Source organism: Falco biarmicus, chromosome 2, assembly GCF_023638135.1.
Source record: "Falco biarmicus isolate bFalBia1 chromosome 2, bFalBia1.pri, whole genome shotgun sequence".
NCBI lineage: Eukaryota > Metazoa > Chordata > Aves > Falconiformes > Falconidae > Falco > Falco biarmicus.
This window is the reverse complement of record NC_079289.1, coordinates 98,624,746-98,641,517: the sequence shown is the minus strand read 5'-3', so window position 1 is coordinate 98,641,517 and position 16,772 is coordinate 98,624,746. Positions and strand designations below refer to the sequence as shown.

Sequence of the window (16,772 nt, the reverse complement as noted above, 5' to 3'; positions counted from 1 at the left end):
ACATATCTATTGTAATTATTTCTAATAGATGCTATGCCTACTATAATTTTTTTCACCCCTTTTAAATTTAGAATAATTGAAAACCCTATGAAACACCTCCACACATTTTTGCAAAAGTATGTCTCACACAGAATGTACTTGTAGGTAATAAGCATATAAAATACTTTTTCTTTCATCCATAATGATCTGCATTCATCATAACTGAGTAGCTTCTATTTTTCACATTTGACTAAACCCATTGAATGACAATGTTGGATGGAAGAATGAGGTTTCTTGACACCAATAACCCAGAACAAACTGAAAAACCTGCTGGCATGGAAAAGTTCAAAAAGGACAAGTATGCGATCATTCAGGCCTCTGGTATGTGCAGTAATAACCTCAAATTAAGGCTAGAGCCTAGACTATCAACAACATTCAAGCACATCAGACATCCAACAATCCCACACCTTAATAAGGAAAACATGTTTGAAAATGACACAAATGTTCAAACATCAAGAACTGTATTGCCATGAAAAGAGCAGACCTTTATGTTAAAAGGAGACCCTTAACTTTCTAAAACAGAGATAATGATAAAACACAATTGTAAAGGGCCTTTGCTCCAGAAATAACATGGGTGTCTCAGGCTGTAGAACACGAAAGACCACAGCGTATAGTCTGTGGAACAACATAAACTGACCAAGATCACATTTACATACATTTATCAGGTTTCACCTGATCAAATGAATTTATTACTTATATGCATTAATCACAATGCTTAATCATATTCTAAAGTAGACCTTAACAAATGTAAACTGCATCCTAAAGTTCTTATTTCTTCCTAAATATTGCAATGACAGCCCAGAATAATTAGTCTGCACACAACTGTCCACAGTTTGAAAACAGACCTCTGTAGTATGCAAGATAAACCATCTCACAAGGGGACTCAAGCAAGGTCTTCTCTTAAAAACTTTAGAAAAACCTTCCAGTCATCTGCATATACCTTTAATGAATCCTACTAGACAGTTAATCTAGCCAGCATATGATAGCATCTAGACTGAAGGAAGAGTAACAAATGTTTAGTTATAGTTTTTCTTAGTTGCAACCAAACCCCACTGCATTTACAAGAGATTCAGAACTATGGTATTGTTTTTCAGTGACATCTGAGCTAAACTAGAGGTATAAAAGCCTGATTTAGGATGTAAAGGGATCTGGCAGGCAGATAGAGCTCTCACTGATCTGACAGAGACATCTTTGAGAGAGATGCTCATTCACCAGCAGGGAAATCCAGAGGCTGTTCGTGTCTCATGCCAAAGTCATCTTCACTGAACCAGGTGTAGAAAAAAAATATCAGCATGAGATTTTTGTCATACAGCTCAGCACATGTGAAAATGAGTTAGTTATCTAAAATTTCTCAGCCTAAAAATATAATGCATTCCTTCCTAGACATCCTAGTTTGTCTAATGTATCCAATAGATATTTGATAATTTTAAACACAGCCTTACTGAACATATATACAGTTCACAGTGGGAAACAGAGTAGCAGTCCTGCAAAGATCTTTCATCAACTAATACCAAGTGAAGCATATGGCAAAATAATGGGTGGGGTGGGGGTGGGGTGATGGTGTGTATGTTACTTTTTTTTGGGGGGGCTGGTTCTTTTTGGGGGGATGGGGGTGGGGTGGGGGGTGTCCCCAGTTCTTACATCAGAACAATCCCAAATCTACACAATCACAATTCCTCAGCTTCTTCACCTTGCATCAGCCAACCTCTATTAAGTCTGAGACATTCAACCACTGGACAACTGATCTCATGATCTGAAGTAGTTACTTCGACTATTAAGGAACTTTTGTATTGCTTCAATGTATAGCTTTCTCAGGAAACAAAACTGCAGCTAGGCTTGAAAATGTATTAAAAAAGAAATCTGCCACAGTTGGAATATGTTTGGAAGACTCAATCAGTTGGTACCCAGCTCAAGAAATTCTGTGGGCACTGCTGTTTGCCACTACAAAAGTCTAGATCATCAAGGATAACTCTACTCCCTGTTGTGGTACCTCAGCTTCTAATGAAGTCAGCCATCTGATCCTACAACATCATTCCTCAAAGTACAGCCTGCTGAATGTGGCATTTCTGGGAACTGCACCAAGATATGACAGCAATCACTGTATGTGTTGTTAGTGCCTGTGGCTAGATTTTGTCATTTGGAATACCTTGAGGCATAGGGTAATGTGGATATCGGGCAATTCTTGTGGTGATTTACAAAGTCACAGTGAATCTAAATTTACCATGGCAATTACTGTTTGATAAATGATGTAGTCTTAGGAGGAGAGGACACCCTTCCTTCTAAAGGATAGATTATAAAATAATAGAAGTTATAAGGGCATACAAAGTCACCTTATACTTTGAAACAGTGTACAAACAAATACTGGCTCTAGTTTTAGGAATATAGCAAAACATAAGGTAAATTATCTTTTTTTTTCTTCCCCCCCCCCCCCTTTTTTTTTGTTGTCTCAAAAGATCACTGAATAGTTTAAAAATGAAGGTATTCTGAAATGCTGTACCTTTGCCTAAAGCAAGCTAGACAAACAAAAAGACCCTTGGAATTCTCTCTACTCTCCCTTTCTGAAGAAAAGGCAATATTCAGGAGAACATGCTAAGCTATGTCTACATGATCCTAATTTTCATATCTCTGATGTTAAGCTCAAGTGACCTAATAGGAATTTTTGATTCCTGAATGTTGTTAAGGAACGTTTTGCTTTGAGTATGCTAGCACCTCAGCCTTAGTAACGCCAAGGGTCTGCATTTCACGGCTTTGTAAGCTTTCCTCTATAGCAGTAGCTTTCTTTTTCCCTTGATGTCCTCAAACTCTACGTCTTGTGTTGTTATTCTCAAAGTCTTGAAACTGCAAATCCCAACAGTTTTGCTATGGTAAGCACTCATGGAAACAACTCCCTCTACAGTGAGAACGGTCCTTCTTTTGTCCACCATCCCACACCAACTTTCCTCACCTTTTGTTTTGTAGAATTTAGTTCATAATAGAGAAACCCAAAACTTAGCACACGGAAAAATAGATAATAGGTATTTAAATATGTATTAAATATTGACCAATAATAAATGTTAATAACCAACATGCAACACTTGAACCTAAAAATTCCCATAGTCCAATCAGCATTGATAGCATCAAGATTAGAAACAACCAATGGGATTTTTCACATGGTCTTGAGTATACAGTGTGAAGGGAGAAGCATGGCCAAAAAAAAAAAAAGAATCAGCAACCTTGTCATCTTCATTGTTTGTGCTTGCTGTACCAGAGAAAAACCTCGGAGAAAGGTGCTCATCAGGGACTCCCCACCACTGCCACTGCTTTTCCTGACCTGCCACTGGGGAGAGTCTGCCCTTTCCTTTCCTCTCTCTCATTTGGTTACTATTTTTCTGGTATTTTCTGCCCAAAGTAGCATTAAGCATTAGATCACGCTAATACAACTCTGTGTATGTAAGCCTGTCCAAACACCCTTGTGTAAAAATACTTACAAAAATCTAGAATGAAAATTCTTTCCTGTGCCTCTAGGCTGTCAGCCTGGGAAAAAGAAAAGAGCTGAAACCAGTTTACTACTTTCAAAATTGTGGTGGAGAGGCCAGAGTGACTCCTGGCATGACTTTAGTTACACCCAGATCACAGAACCCAGAAGCATTTCCCAGTCAGAGTGCTGGAGCTATATCCTGATTCTGTATTTCAGCAAGACTTGCATCCTCGCCTTCTCCCCTCCTTCCCAAAGTGGCCATCTTGTGCACTTCTGAAGCAGGATTGAGTAGTATTGCAGGTCTGGGATTTTCTCAGACTAGATACCTGAAAACCATTTCCCCTCCTACAGAACATAAGACAAATCAAAACTAAACAAACAAACCCAAAATCAGAACAAAAACAAACAAACAAAACAACAACAACAACAACAACAACAACAACAAAACACCTAGAAAGTAATTCCTTTGCTCCTCTCTCCCCCTCAAAAAAAATCTGTTCTCAAAGATATATAAAAGACTTTGGAAAGCATGTAACAGTCTAGACACAGTCTAGATTCTTTATGTTTTTCTAATCTATTCTATTTATTTTTTGTCAAAAATGTTTGGTTTTGCAAACAAAGACAAAATATTGTTCTACAAAAAACTCAGTTCCTCAGCAAAACTTTTTATCAGTCTTCTTTAGAAAACTACTTCTCAGCTGAGATATCTCCTTATATAAAATTCAATGCTTACTTATTCATAGAAAGTATGTACTATAAATAATCAATCCTGGTGCATGTCAGAGCAGAAAAAGGAATTGGTATAAGGTAATAAAGTCAGTTGTAGGGGATTTTTTTCCTCCTCCATTTGATTATTCATCCTCCTGTACATGAAACTTCTGTCTAACCTGAGCCCATACTAGAAGTTAGCATGGATTCAGAATTTAAAACATTTCCACTTGACTTTAAATTCTGATAAAATAAAATCTTCCTGGTTTTTTTTTAATATATTTTTTGTCTATATTGTTTATTTTTATTTTATATTTATTTTGTATTTGCTAAAGGAGGGAAATAAATTTAGAACATAAATTCATCTCTAAAAATCACTCAAGTTCTAAGCCTATTTACACATAGTAAAATGTGTGTCATGTTCAAGAATCACATTTTCACCACCTCCTGTCATTCACCTCTATCCTTGTCTTAACTTTTCAGACTCATAGTGTCAAGAAGGTTAATGCTGTTACATGAATTTGTGATGGACCATTTCACACACATTCACTAGGGCAAACATATATGGCTGGCTGGTAAACAATTTACTCCACAGAGAACAAGTTCTTCTTGGCAGAAAAGAGACCTCTGCCAAATTAATACATTAAATGATGAGAAGTTAGCTGCAAAAAGAGGAGAAAAATCCTGGAACCTCACTATCTGTTTTTAAGCACTAAATTAATATCTCTAGATGCTCAAATATTAGGCACAGTGCCACTGAAGAGCGTGGTATAAAGCAATATAAAAACAGTGCCGATGAGATCTTAGTCATGTTTGTAATCTTTTAAATATACAGCTCACAGCAAGTGAAGAAAAATGGCTCTTAAAAGTGCTGATGTATGCAATATGTCCATTAAGAGAAGCCTCTTTATTAAGGACATGAAAGAAAGGCTAGTACTGTGCATACTCTGAGGAAAAACTGATTTCCTGGCTGCTTTATTTCTCACCAAAGATCTACTATTTTAAAGGACAATATTTTGGGCTGTGCAGAGGTACATCAATTTAAAAAAATAAAAGTGTTCCGAGAAAAGATTTGTAACTATGGAAAATAACTTAGATGTGAAATAATGGTACAGCAGCCCCTTCAAAGACTCTTTGGCAGCTATTACATTAACATATTTGAGTGATGTTTATGAGTAGGATGAAGATACATGTGAAGATACATTTTACTCTAATCCCTAGCCCCTCCATGTACCAGTGACAGAACCATCAGAACCCACACACTTTGTTAAGCCTGCCTTTATATAATCCCAGGTATATTTCTCCATATTCTGTATGACTTCTCTGCAAGACTAATTTCTCTGAGGAACTGCAGGTTAATAGTAAATTTTGCCATACTAAGGGAAAAAAACCCAAAACAAACAAAACCAACAAACTAAAAAAACCCCAAAAATCACCAAAAACCCCCAATGTATTTGAAATGAAACAGAAAGGATGATTTATTATGATTCTTGGGAAAAATGGGATAAACCCAACCAAACAAATAATCCTAAATAGAAATATATTCAGTGATGATCCACTGGATATGGTTTCCTTTAAAAAGCAATAGTGATATTTTAATAAATGCTTTATTTGGACAAAAAAAATATTTTAAAAGATTATTCAGAAGAAAACAGACTCAATTTCAAAGAGTACAATCTAGGTCCCTATCGAATGATGATGATACTAAGCATCATATTTTTACCTTGATCCATATAGTGAACTTACTTCTAATGTATTGCACCCCCTCAGACTAAACAAAACTGTCATGTCCAAAAGCATCACCTCCTCTTGTAAGTCTGCCTTGACTTGTAACCCACTAATTATAAGCTCCCCAGAATCCAGTATTTGAACTGCCACTCCTCTTACTACTCTATTCTCTATGCTCTAGCGTGTCCACTGTCCCTATGTGTCATCACTGCATTCCTATCATTATCTTACATTCTCATATTACTTCTTTAGCGAGCGCCCTGTATTTGTTTTGAGACTACCAAAACTGCAACTGACTTCTTACCACATCGCACTCACTCTTCTCTGTTACTCTTTTTGTATGAAAGTTAATCATCTTAACCTTCTATTTCTTCTTCTGAAACAGGTAATCTGTCTATGACTCATTGCCTGTTTACAGTCTCTGACTAGGATGGGCATCTTGAGGTGATGAAAAGTAAGAGAAGGAAAACACCATGCAAAGGTAGGAATGATGAATAAGAGGAGGAGAGACTGGGTCATTTAAGAAGCATCCTCATCTTGCACAGAAGAACAGGTAAGAACTGGAATATGGAATCTCCTCAGACGCAATTATGTGCAGCGCTTAGCTTTCATGTATTCTGAGGGAGAAGTGGTGCCACAAATGCTATCATTGCTGTTAAGAAACCCATGAATTTTCTTCAAAAATGGAACTGGACCGTTTCTCCATCATCCTTATTGATGCCTTTGGCTCCAGTCAGTATCTTCACCAACTTAATGTATTCTGGTTGCTTTTGAATAAACCAGCTCTAACTGCTTTCAGAAAGCAGTGAAATACCAAGCCTAACCAAATGGCCACCCTCCAGGGGCCACAGAAAGATGATTCTGCAAAGCGTTATGGTCCAGTGTTCATTTACTCATATACAAAATGAAAGATTTATTTAGCTTCCAATTCTTATCTAGCTAATAACTAACAGAATTCAACACACTACCACTATTACAATCACTCCCATCTCCTGTCCTTTCTACAGCTTTGCTAATATAACTTCTACATTACTAATATAATTTCTATTTCCAGAACAAGAAATACTTCACAAAAAGGCACTCAAATTAAGCATAACAGAACTGCTAATGCAAATCACCAAAGAGATAATGGGGTTTTTGCTTTAGCTATTGAAGCCATCATCATCATATTGACTAGTATTACACCTTTAAATAAGTCACAAATGGAAGAAAGCACTTCACAGGATCTGGGATGCTAAGACAAATTACGTTACAGGAAAAGAAAAAAAGAGAGACAAACAGAAAAAGAAAAACAGCAACCAACTCGCAGGAAAGGCAGAATTGAAGAAAATGAAAGATCCTAACTACATGTTTTAATTTCACTTTTCTGAAGCCAAAACTCTTAGACAAGACAGATTTGGGCAGGAGGACACTTCACTGTAACATCTTATGTTCAAAGCAAACAGGGCAAGGAAAATACAGACTGGCAATTCTGAGGAGAAATATATATTTAATACACTGTAGTGCAAATGAGGATGGGCCAGCTAGCTATTCTAGAGGGGAACTACATTTGCTTGTGCTTGCGTGCTACTCCATGACCCTATCAACTCAATGCAAGATAACGGTACATGCTAACTGCACCATTAACCCACTGCATTTCAGTAATATCTCACCTCTGTACCAGATCAGGGCAGACAAATCAATATTGCATGCCTTTCACAGTCCAGTAGTATAAAAGTCTTACTGGTCCTTCTAATTTACTCTGTTCTTTAAATATTTCTGCCAGCTGACCTGCATTATCAAATTCCTAAGGCACTGTATCTGAAACATATGTAAAGATGACATCAAAGCAATATACACACTAAGCATTTACCTTCAAAAACCATAATCCACAGTTCAGCTACAAGATCTTAAGACATAAAAAAAGTCAGATTAAACGAAGTCATGTATTTTCTTAATAACTATTAACCTGTTTAGATTGAAGCAGTAAGTCCACCTATCCTGTACTATAATTTGTGCACCTACACTAACACAAAGTATTATCACAATGAGCATGAAATTAATATGCTGGCTCTTCCCTAAGGAGATCTCCTTCAGCTCCGTGATTAATTTCCAGTTATGCCAACTGCTGTTATTTAATCTGTCAAAACCAGTGGATCTACATCATCTGTCCCCCAATTCACCACCTGCACATTGGAAACTAGACACACTGAACATTTCTAATGCAGGCAGCAGACCTACTGCTGGCTGTGTTAATACAAATTCACAGCCTCGGGCACCACAGCTCATCTGTCCAGCTGTGCATAATTTGCAGGAAGTTCTACTTCCCTTTACGCCATTGTGTACTGAGAACTTATCTTTGCTTTCATGTAGATAATATAAAATGCAGTAGGCAGGCATTATAATAATTGTATTAGTGATAGAGATACATTTGGCTTGGGAGACTTCAGCCAACAAATCAGTGACTATGTACCTGACTGAGAAGCAACACTGATTGATGAAGGTTGTCCTGAACTACTGCACTGAACCATCTGCTCTAAAGTTTGGGTGAAGGGTACATCACATACAGCGATAACTCACTAGCTTCTTCCTCTGGTTGTTGCTAGAATCTTTTTTTATTTGCCTGACATATCCCATGAAATCCAGATACAGTCCTATTACTTTACAAACTTCAGAGAGAGTTTTGGTAATGGCAGCTGTACCAAAGATTCACATTGGTTTCACCTCTTCTTTCATAATTCCGCTGGAATCCAGGAGAGAATTTTTGCCCTCTTTTGTCACAATCATCTATAAAATAATACTGAAATCTCTCATCCCAAACTAGGACAACCGAACATTCAGGGAGATAACGTAGCAGTACTACAGAGCTAGTTTGGAGGTAAGGCAAAAACTGTCTCTTCAGCACAACCACAGCTAACAAGATGGCTGGATGGAAAGGTGTACAAACTGTGTGTACTCCATCAGTCTGGTTACTAACATGCACCCAGCTTCTGTTGAAAAACAAATCCAAGAAACTTCAGGAAGAAATCAAGAGATTTCTATACAACCATTTGTCTTTATAAACAGAGTCACCAACAGAACGTGAATTGAGACAGTATATGCTCCTATATATTCAAGGATACTTTTCTAGTACACATAAACATCCACACCTATAACAAGCTCTTCAAGGAAGGGATGGAGATGCATCATTTTTCAGAACCTACTGCTTCCTTTTTTACTTTTCCAACAAAGGTTTGAAGACAATTTCCTTAGCAGAACTTAACATGAAGTTGGGAGAAAACTTTTAAGCTGTATGATGTTGCCAGTTCTATGCAAATATCCCATATAATTCTATCCAAACAGTACTTACTCATAGGACCTGACCAAAAGCCTTTGGAAATTAAGAGAATTTTTGTACCGAATCCAACAAGAACTGATCCCATGACACTAAGCTGTCAATGGTCTGTTAATGCCAGTCCTGTTACACAAGTCTTTTAATATTAATGGTTTATGCTACATCCAATAAGAAAATGAGTAAAAATTTCTTGTATGTTAGGCAGCACACAGCCATAACTTACATGGTCCCATATGAAAAATACACTAATTTTGTTTATTTGAAAAGACAGATCTGAAAATCATACACAGAAGGTCAGAAAAGGTTGAATCATATCTCAGAGCACAAATATATTCCCTATATCATTTTCAGATCATTTGTTCTGTATATGCCCAAGTGTTTGAAAGAGATATTTAATGGATAAGTGATATAGACTGGTGGACTAAAATAAGTAAAGTAATAGAAAGGAAGAAAAGTTTTAATTTTTAGATATATAATTATACTATTGATAAATGTTGACTAATTTCCTGCTCTTTTTAATGGCAGAATTCTGTAGTGTCTGCAAACAACTTTAACAAAATAAAAACTGACTGGTACATCTAGCTTAAGATTTATGAAAACCTTAAAAATTAAGTCTAAAATTAGGACCATAAAAGTCAATCTGTACGGAAGATATAGAAATAAACACCAAGAATTTGGTTCCATTCCAAATTTTTTATTTCAAAATGAGGCTTTGCCCTTGATTTATTACATTTGGATGGATAGGAAGTAAGGCTTGTGCATCTCAAAAGTCAAAAGTATCACAAATAAAGTAATATTTGTTTGTTGGAATATAAAAAATAGGTATTTGGAGCTGATTACTGCATTCTGTTTTGGAATAAAAAGACCCACCAAACAGAAGAGCTACTGAAGTTCGTCCACTTACTTTCCACCAGATTTCAAAAGCATAAAAGAAATCCTGTTACAGAAAATGTAACTCTTTGAGCCCTGTCCATAGTACTTCTAAACAGGTTTTCTGAAAGAGGACTTGTTGCCATTAAACTGACTATTTTTTCACTAAGGGTCCAAACTGACTTTAAAACATAGAGAAGCTTGACCATCAACCTAGAGATGTCTGGAAACAGTATCACAGGATCACCACATGATGGCTCTGATCAGCATGGCCAGCCAGCCCTACTCAGAAGGAGAATTGACAGCCACGCCACAAAGCACAGTCTCAAGAGTTTGAAAATCTGTTTCTTCTTGGTCTGTACTGGGCCTGTAACTTACCTAGACACTACAGCAATAGGTGTTTTCAAAATAATCAAGCAGTTAGAGCACTTCAAGCAAGACTTCGGGACAGAAATCCTATTCATGATTGTCCTCTTCCATTCCTGGCTGTGCTAGACCTCTCTCCTAAATGTCAGTAACTGCCTCCACTTGGAGGACAAAGGAAAGGTCTTACCTCTAGACTCATTTGCACTGAGCAGCAGCAGGCTATATATTTTTGTCTACTGCATTCAATAGATGCAAATCTGAAAGATGCTGTTAGATGGAAGTTTGCTACTATCAAATCATGCCACTACTATCTCATCTATTTGTCTATTATGGTGAAATACCAAACTGGTTTTAGTCTCAATGAGTTGTGTAACTAAATCTCAAAATTACCTTTTTATTTATTTAAAAATAAATTAATATACAAGTAAATAAAAATCAGCTAATTCATTCTGTATATGAAATCATAACATCCACTGCAGAATTAGCTGTAATTGACTGCTGGCTACTCTAGGAAGAAAACCAAACATTTTATTCTACAAATCTCTTATAGTTACATTATTATTAAAATACCACATTCCGTCTAATACAAAACTCAGTCTGTGCAATATTTTAAAATAGTCCCTCTATAAGCAATGAAAAAGAATAATTTTAAAGGAAGTTATTTGAATAATTACATTTATGACGGCTATGTACTCCTCCAGTTTTCAAAGTGAATTGAATCAGTCCACTGTGATAGTATCAAATATTTTTTTCTAGTAAGAGTGCCATTCATTTTTGAAGCTTACCTCTCTTGAAAGGCTCAGCCTCCCCTCAAGTTGCAAATCTCACTGAGCACATAAATAACAGAGGAAAGACAAGCATGGAAAATCCTAACTCTCTACTGAAGCTAGTCAGTGGCATACACGTACCGAAATATGTCCTATGACACTGAGTGGTGTGTGGGCTCAGCACAGAAGACAGCCGAAAGAAAGAATCATACATTGTGACATCAGTGACTACAATTTATTTTTAGATTATTACAGTACAAATCTGAGCATTCGTAGCTAGGAATCGTTCCAGCATGTGGTCATGCATTCAGTTTGAATTAGCTACGACACTGGTAAAGCCCACTGCAGATCTCACAGGAAAAGCCAGTGTTCTACAAGGGCTGCTTCTATTCAGATCCTTACGGGAGCTACGCATGCAGGCCATAAAGTAACCCTGTTTCATATACAGCTTATTCATCCCATTAGTTTACATGAGTTAAAGAGGGATGAATTTGCTTGTAACATCTTCAGAAAAAAATTCCTACCTTTTAAATTAAACTGCTGCAAACTGTCTATAAATAATATTTTTCAATTTTCTCTTCTCTATCTTTAGATCTATTTTTAAGTTGTGAAAAGTCGATTAGCATTATGTCCTATCTCATTGCAAATAATCTTCCAAGAGTATTGTTAATAAAACTTGGTTTTCCTCCACTAGACAGCAATGTGTTTTTTTTTAATTCGGTCGGGGGTTTTTTATTGATGCTTTTTTTTCTCTTTTTTCTTTCAAATCCAATCTGAGGACTACTAAAACAAACACAATGGGAAGTTGAGAACTATTAAAAGGTGACAGAGTTGAGTACATAACCTTGTCAGGTGTGAGGATCGAAATGGCTCACAGCATAAATGCTTTACAAACATTGCCTGGGAGCATGAGTTGAACAGTGACAGAGGATAGCTGCAGTTGGACATGAGAGACTTATATTGATTTGTGCAGCTCGTGTTTGTTTTGGTTTTAATAGATTTTAAAAAAAAAATTAAAGACTCATATCCTTGTAATTCAGTGCACATAACTAACCAATCTTATTCATGCAGAAGAGATCTTGAATCTCGATGACAAGTCTTCAAGTGACAGAATGACTAAATTATATGCTGGTTATATAGTATGATGCTTATTCCTGTCCTACCCAGGTGGAGCTGTTCTTTACACTATGTGATTCAGCCATCAAATAGCAGCATGCGTGTTTGAAAGGCCAAGAGGAGGCTGTATTGAGAACCTGTCAAAAACAAATGTGCAAACCTCTATGCAGCAGTCAGTAAATGTTCCTTGAATCACTCTTTTCTTAAGAAAAAGCAAAACAAGTCCTTTTTTCTATATGATATCTTTAATACAGAGCTTCAGTTAAACAGTTTTTCTTTCTGCCTCTTGCCTTCATCTCTACATGACAGGTCTTCAGCTGAAGGATGCCTATTAAGACTGACATTTTTATCAAATGTAAAAATTGTCAGGTGAATGATCTGCCCAAGAACATAGGATCAGCTACAAAGATAAAATATTTGTAAGAAGAAAAAAAATATATAGGCTAGCATGGCATCTCCACTAAAACCCACTGGTTTTTTCACTTGTCCTGATATAATCCAGTTGGACTGTTTCATTCATGCTCTTGAGACTTGATTTTGTTTGCTTGCATTGTGATGCCTTTAAAAGAAATGAGAAATCACTGACCTCTGCACTTTCCTGATCAAGAAAAAACATTGGGAATTTTTGAATTTACAGTCTACATGTTTGTGATACTTCACTGCATTTTAAAACAATTCTAGGGAGAAATGCAGAATGAAGAAAATACATTTTCTTGTGTTCATAAATGCTTTCCAGTAGACACCAAACTTAAAGGCTGTTAAATTAAGTGGGGGCGAAAAAAAAGAAAAAAAGAGATTTAAAGTAGTCTTGAATTAAATCCTCTTGAGGACCAAGGCATTTTGGATGCCAAACTACATTTCAGTTTTAGTATCTGGTACAACTTAATAAGTTGTACTTGCACACAGCATACCAACAATAATTGCATCTATATGATATACAGGCATATCAATAGGGAAAAGAGAGAGCAGTAACAGCTGTATTTATACACAAAGGGATAGTAATTTCAAGATGATAAAAATGAGTAGGTAAAAATTAAATTTGATTTTATATTATTCTTAGGAAAACACATGCCATCATAGATCTTTTTGTTCTGAGTTACCAGAAACTGCATGACATGCTTTCATATTGCCAGTCTCTAATGATTCATTGGGATATGATTCATAAGACAATGCATGCAACCTCTACTCAGTAGTATAAGCAAATAATATTTGAAATGTCCTGCCTTAATGCATATTTACGTGGGTGCAATGTATATAGAAGCTTACATAGGTGATATTAATAGAATATCAAATACCTATTTTGTAAGTAAAATGAAAATAAAATGCTTGGTTCATTTGACATACGAAATAGCTCACTGTAACAAAGCAAAGTTGTGTACTTACCTAGGAATTAAAGTTAGTGGAAATAACTTATTTTCTTAGAGTGACAGAAAATAGTTTAATTATTTAGTGCTAACAGAGGATTTTAAAATCTAATAATTAATAAACTTATTTTTTGTCCCATGGGATGTGGACTATTACCCTTCAGTTTACGAGATATCTAAATTAGCAGTTATGTTTTAGGAGGAGAAAAATATCAGAGATTTCAGTTTTGGTGTAATGGCTTGTAAATTCATCCAATTATGCTTTGCTTTCTGATCACCTGCTTCTAAACATATGCATATAAGCCCTTAACATTATCAATTATTTAGAAATAAAAACCAGTCTGGAGTTTTACAGGCGTTTGCTTTCAACACCGATCAAATATGGCTAAAAAGCCCTTTTTTCTTTTCTCTCTCTTTTTTTTTTTTCTTTTTTTTTTTTCTCCTGGTGGTTTGTTTTTAACTGCAAAACAGCTAAACTTGCGTATGCCTTCCTGCCACCCTTGTGACAAGCAGCACCTCCACAAAGCCGACAGATGCCAAAAGCTGCACACAGGCACCTTGCACCACCGTTTCAATGGCTCTCATCCCCCCCTGCTCGCTGCATGACCGAGGCCACCACCGGCAGCCCCACCGGCCCAGCCACGCGCTCAGGTGCTCCCCCGCATCGCACCCTGCCTCCGGCGGGGCTCTGCGCCCCTACCTCCAATGCCGCCAGTCTTCCCACCTCCCCGCTCTCACCCGCACCCCAACCCGGACACCCACGTCAGCTCCCCTTGGAGCCCCGCTCTGGCCCGCCGGATCCCGCAGCTCCCTGCCGGCGGAGCCCCGCACGACCGGCGGGCGCGGGACGGCCCCGCGGCGGGGCGCGCGGCGCTGCGGCGCGGCTGGGAGGGCCCGCACCGCCACCTGGCGGCCGCGCCCCGCCACTGCCCGCCCGCGCCCCCCGCGAACTTCGCTCCCCCCGCGCCGGGCGCCTAAACCGGCCAAGTTTCCCGGCCGCGCCGCCATCTATTCTTAGCCCCGCTCAAGGCACGACGGCGGGACGCCCGCCCCGACGCGCTCCCCCTCCCCCGAACCCCTCCGCAGCGGCTGCGCGGGGGCGCGCCCTGTCCGCCCCGACCCTGTGCGCCCGCGGAACCGTGTGTGGGGGCGGGCGGGCTGAACGGCGGCTGCCGGCGCCCCCGCTCCCCCCCCCCCCCCGTCTGACGAGCGTCCATCACGGCCGCTGCAGCGGGGCCGGCCCCGCTCCCCGGGGCAGCCGGGGGCTGGCAGCGGCCTTTCCCCCGGGAAAGGGGCAAAGCCACGGAGGCGCCTTACGCCGCCCGCCCCCGCCGCGGCTTTGCAGAGAAGCCGATTTACTGTCGACCTGGGAGGGGGGGCGGGGGACGGTGGCGCTGCGTGTCTTGTCTTTTTTTCCTTTCTTACCCCCCCACCGCCACCGCTCCGCGCACGCTGGCTCTCCCCAGTGCCAGTCCCCGCTCCATCACGTGCGGAAACCCATGCCCATCACAAAAGCAGGCATTTTACCCGAGCCCAGAAAGGAAAGAAAGAAAGGAAAATAAGAAAAAAGAAGAGGGTTGGGAAAAAGGAGGGGGGGAGGGGGGAAAAGAAGGAAACCCCACCACGGAATAGCTAAAACCAAAGCGGGTGAACCGCTTAATTCAAGAAGAGCCAAGATTTCCTCTGAACAGCCGCCTCCCTTGTTCTGCCCCCAGCCCCCGTCCCCTTTGGCTTTTCTGTGGTTGTGGTGGTGGCGAGGGAAGCGGTTAACCAAAAACCTTCGTGTTGGGTTTGTGTTTCCCTGAAAACCACAGGCGCACACAGAGCATGAGGTACCGCTCCTGCCCCTCTCCGCGCTTGCAGAAAACTGTAGCTTCGCTCTTTCTCTGCCTGTACTGCAGATATTTTTCCCTCCTCTCCTCCACACTCTTCTGTTTATTTGGCTGTAAGGCAGAGCTACTTTGTAAACATCTCACACAGAGCCCCAGAGCCTTTCCAAATAGCTGATTGCAGCAAAATGCCTCCAAACAAATTATGGTGCAAGAGGGATATCGGGGACGAGACCGAAGCGGATAAAAAAATAAACAAATTTGCATATATATGCATATGTGACAAGGAGATCGCGTATGATGGTGGAGATGGCAGAAAGAAAGTATCGCTTTATCATGATGGGAAAAGTAAAAGCACAGACGACTGCAGCAAACTGCTCGCCCTTTGCCACAGTACCAACTGCAACACCTCTCCCTTTCTCCCCCACCCTCGCCGGGAAAAAAAAAAAAAAAAAAAAGGGGGGGGGGGGAAGCAAGAGAAAAAAATGAAAATGAACACTCAAACGGCAAATCCAGTACTCCTACCTTAACACTGGAATAGCTGCAGAGGCATTGGGGTCTTTTTTTACACAGCCAGATTCTTTCAGGAAATCCTCTCGGGCTATCATGCAGCCGGGATTATTCACACACGGTTCCTGCTCTCCTTTTTGGAATCCAACGCGATTCGCTTCTCCAAAGGAATGCAAAGACCACGAAGGGGGAGGGGGGGGGGGGATCAAAAATAACAACAAGAAAGACAACAATACTGGATTTGAAGGAAACTCGTGTTCTCGGTTGTAAGCGAGCTACATTCAAACAGAAAATTCATTGCAATCGGTGCGAGAGGGAGAGTTGGGTCTGCGAGTAGGAGCTGTGATTGCCTATGCAGAGAGCCCGAGCCGGGGAGAGACTGATCTGCAAGGCAAGGCGAGCTGGGAGAGAGAGGGAGAGGGGGGGAAGCGAGCTCGAGAGAGGGGGGAGAGAGGTCCAGGCTGTACCAGGCGCTCTCCTCCTGCTATTGGACCAAACTGAATGAAATTTACAAAGCCGGCAGCCAATCGCTCTCCGCAGTCGGCCCCATCACTACAGAAACCGTATCTCCATCCACAGCCTCTTGCGAGGAGCGGCGCATCCCGGCGCGCGGCGGCGGCGGGGCCCGGCCGGGGCCTGGGGGGCCGAACAGGTGGGCATGGCGCGCGGGGAGCGGCCGCGCCCCGGCCCCGGCCCCGGCCCGTG

The 16,772-nt window shown here is 40.0% G+C and overlaps 1 protein-coding gene across 2 annotated transcripts in view; it reads right to left on the bottom strand.

Moving 5' to 3' along the window:
- Positions 1-16,480, bottom strand: part of NLGN4X (neuroligin 4 X-linked) — a 188,479-nt gene extending 171,999 nt beyond the window's left edge. For both annotated transcript variants that reach the window (XR_008820384.1, XM_056329715.1), the window contains exon 1: positions 16,083-16,480. The gene's annotated coding sequence lies outside the window, so the exon portion shown is untranslated. The remainder of the gene's footprint in view (positions 1-16,082) is intronic.
- Between the last annotated feature and the right edge of the window lie 292 nt (positions 16,481-16,772).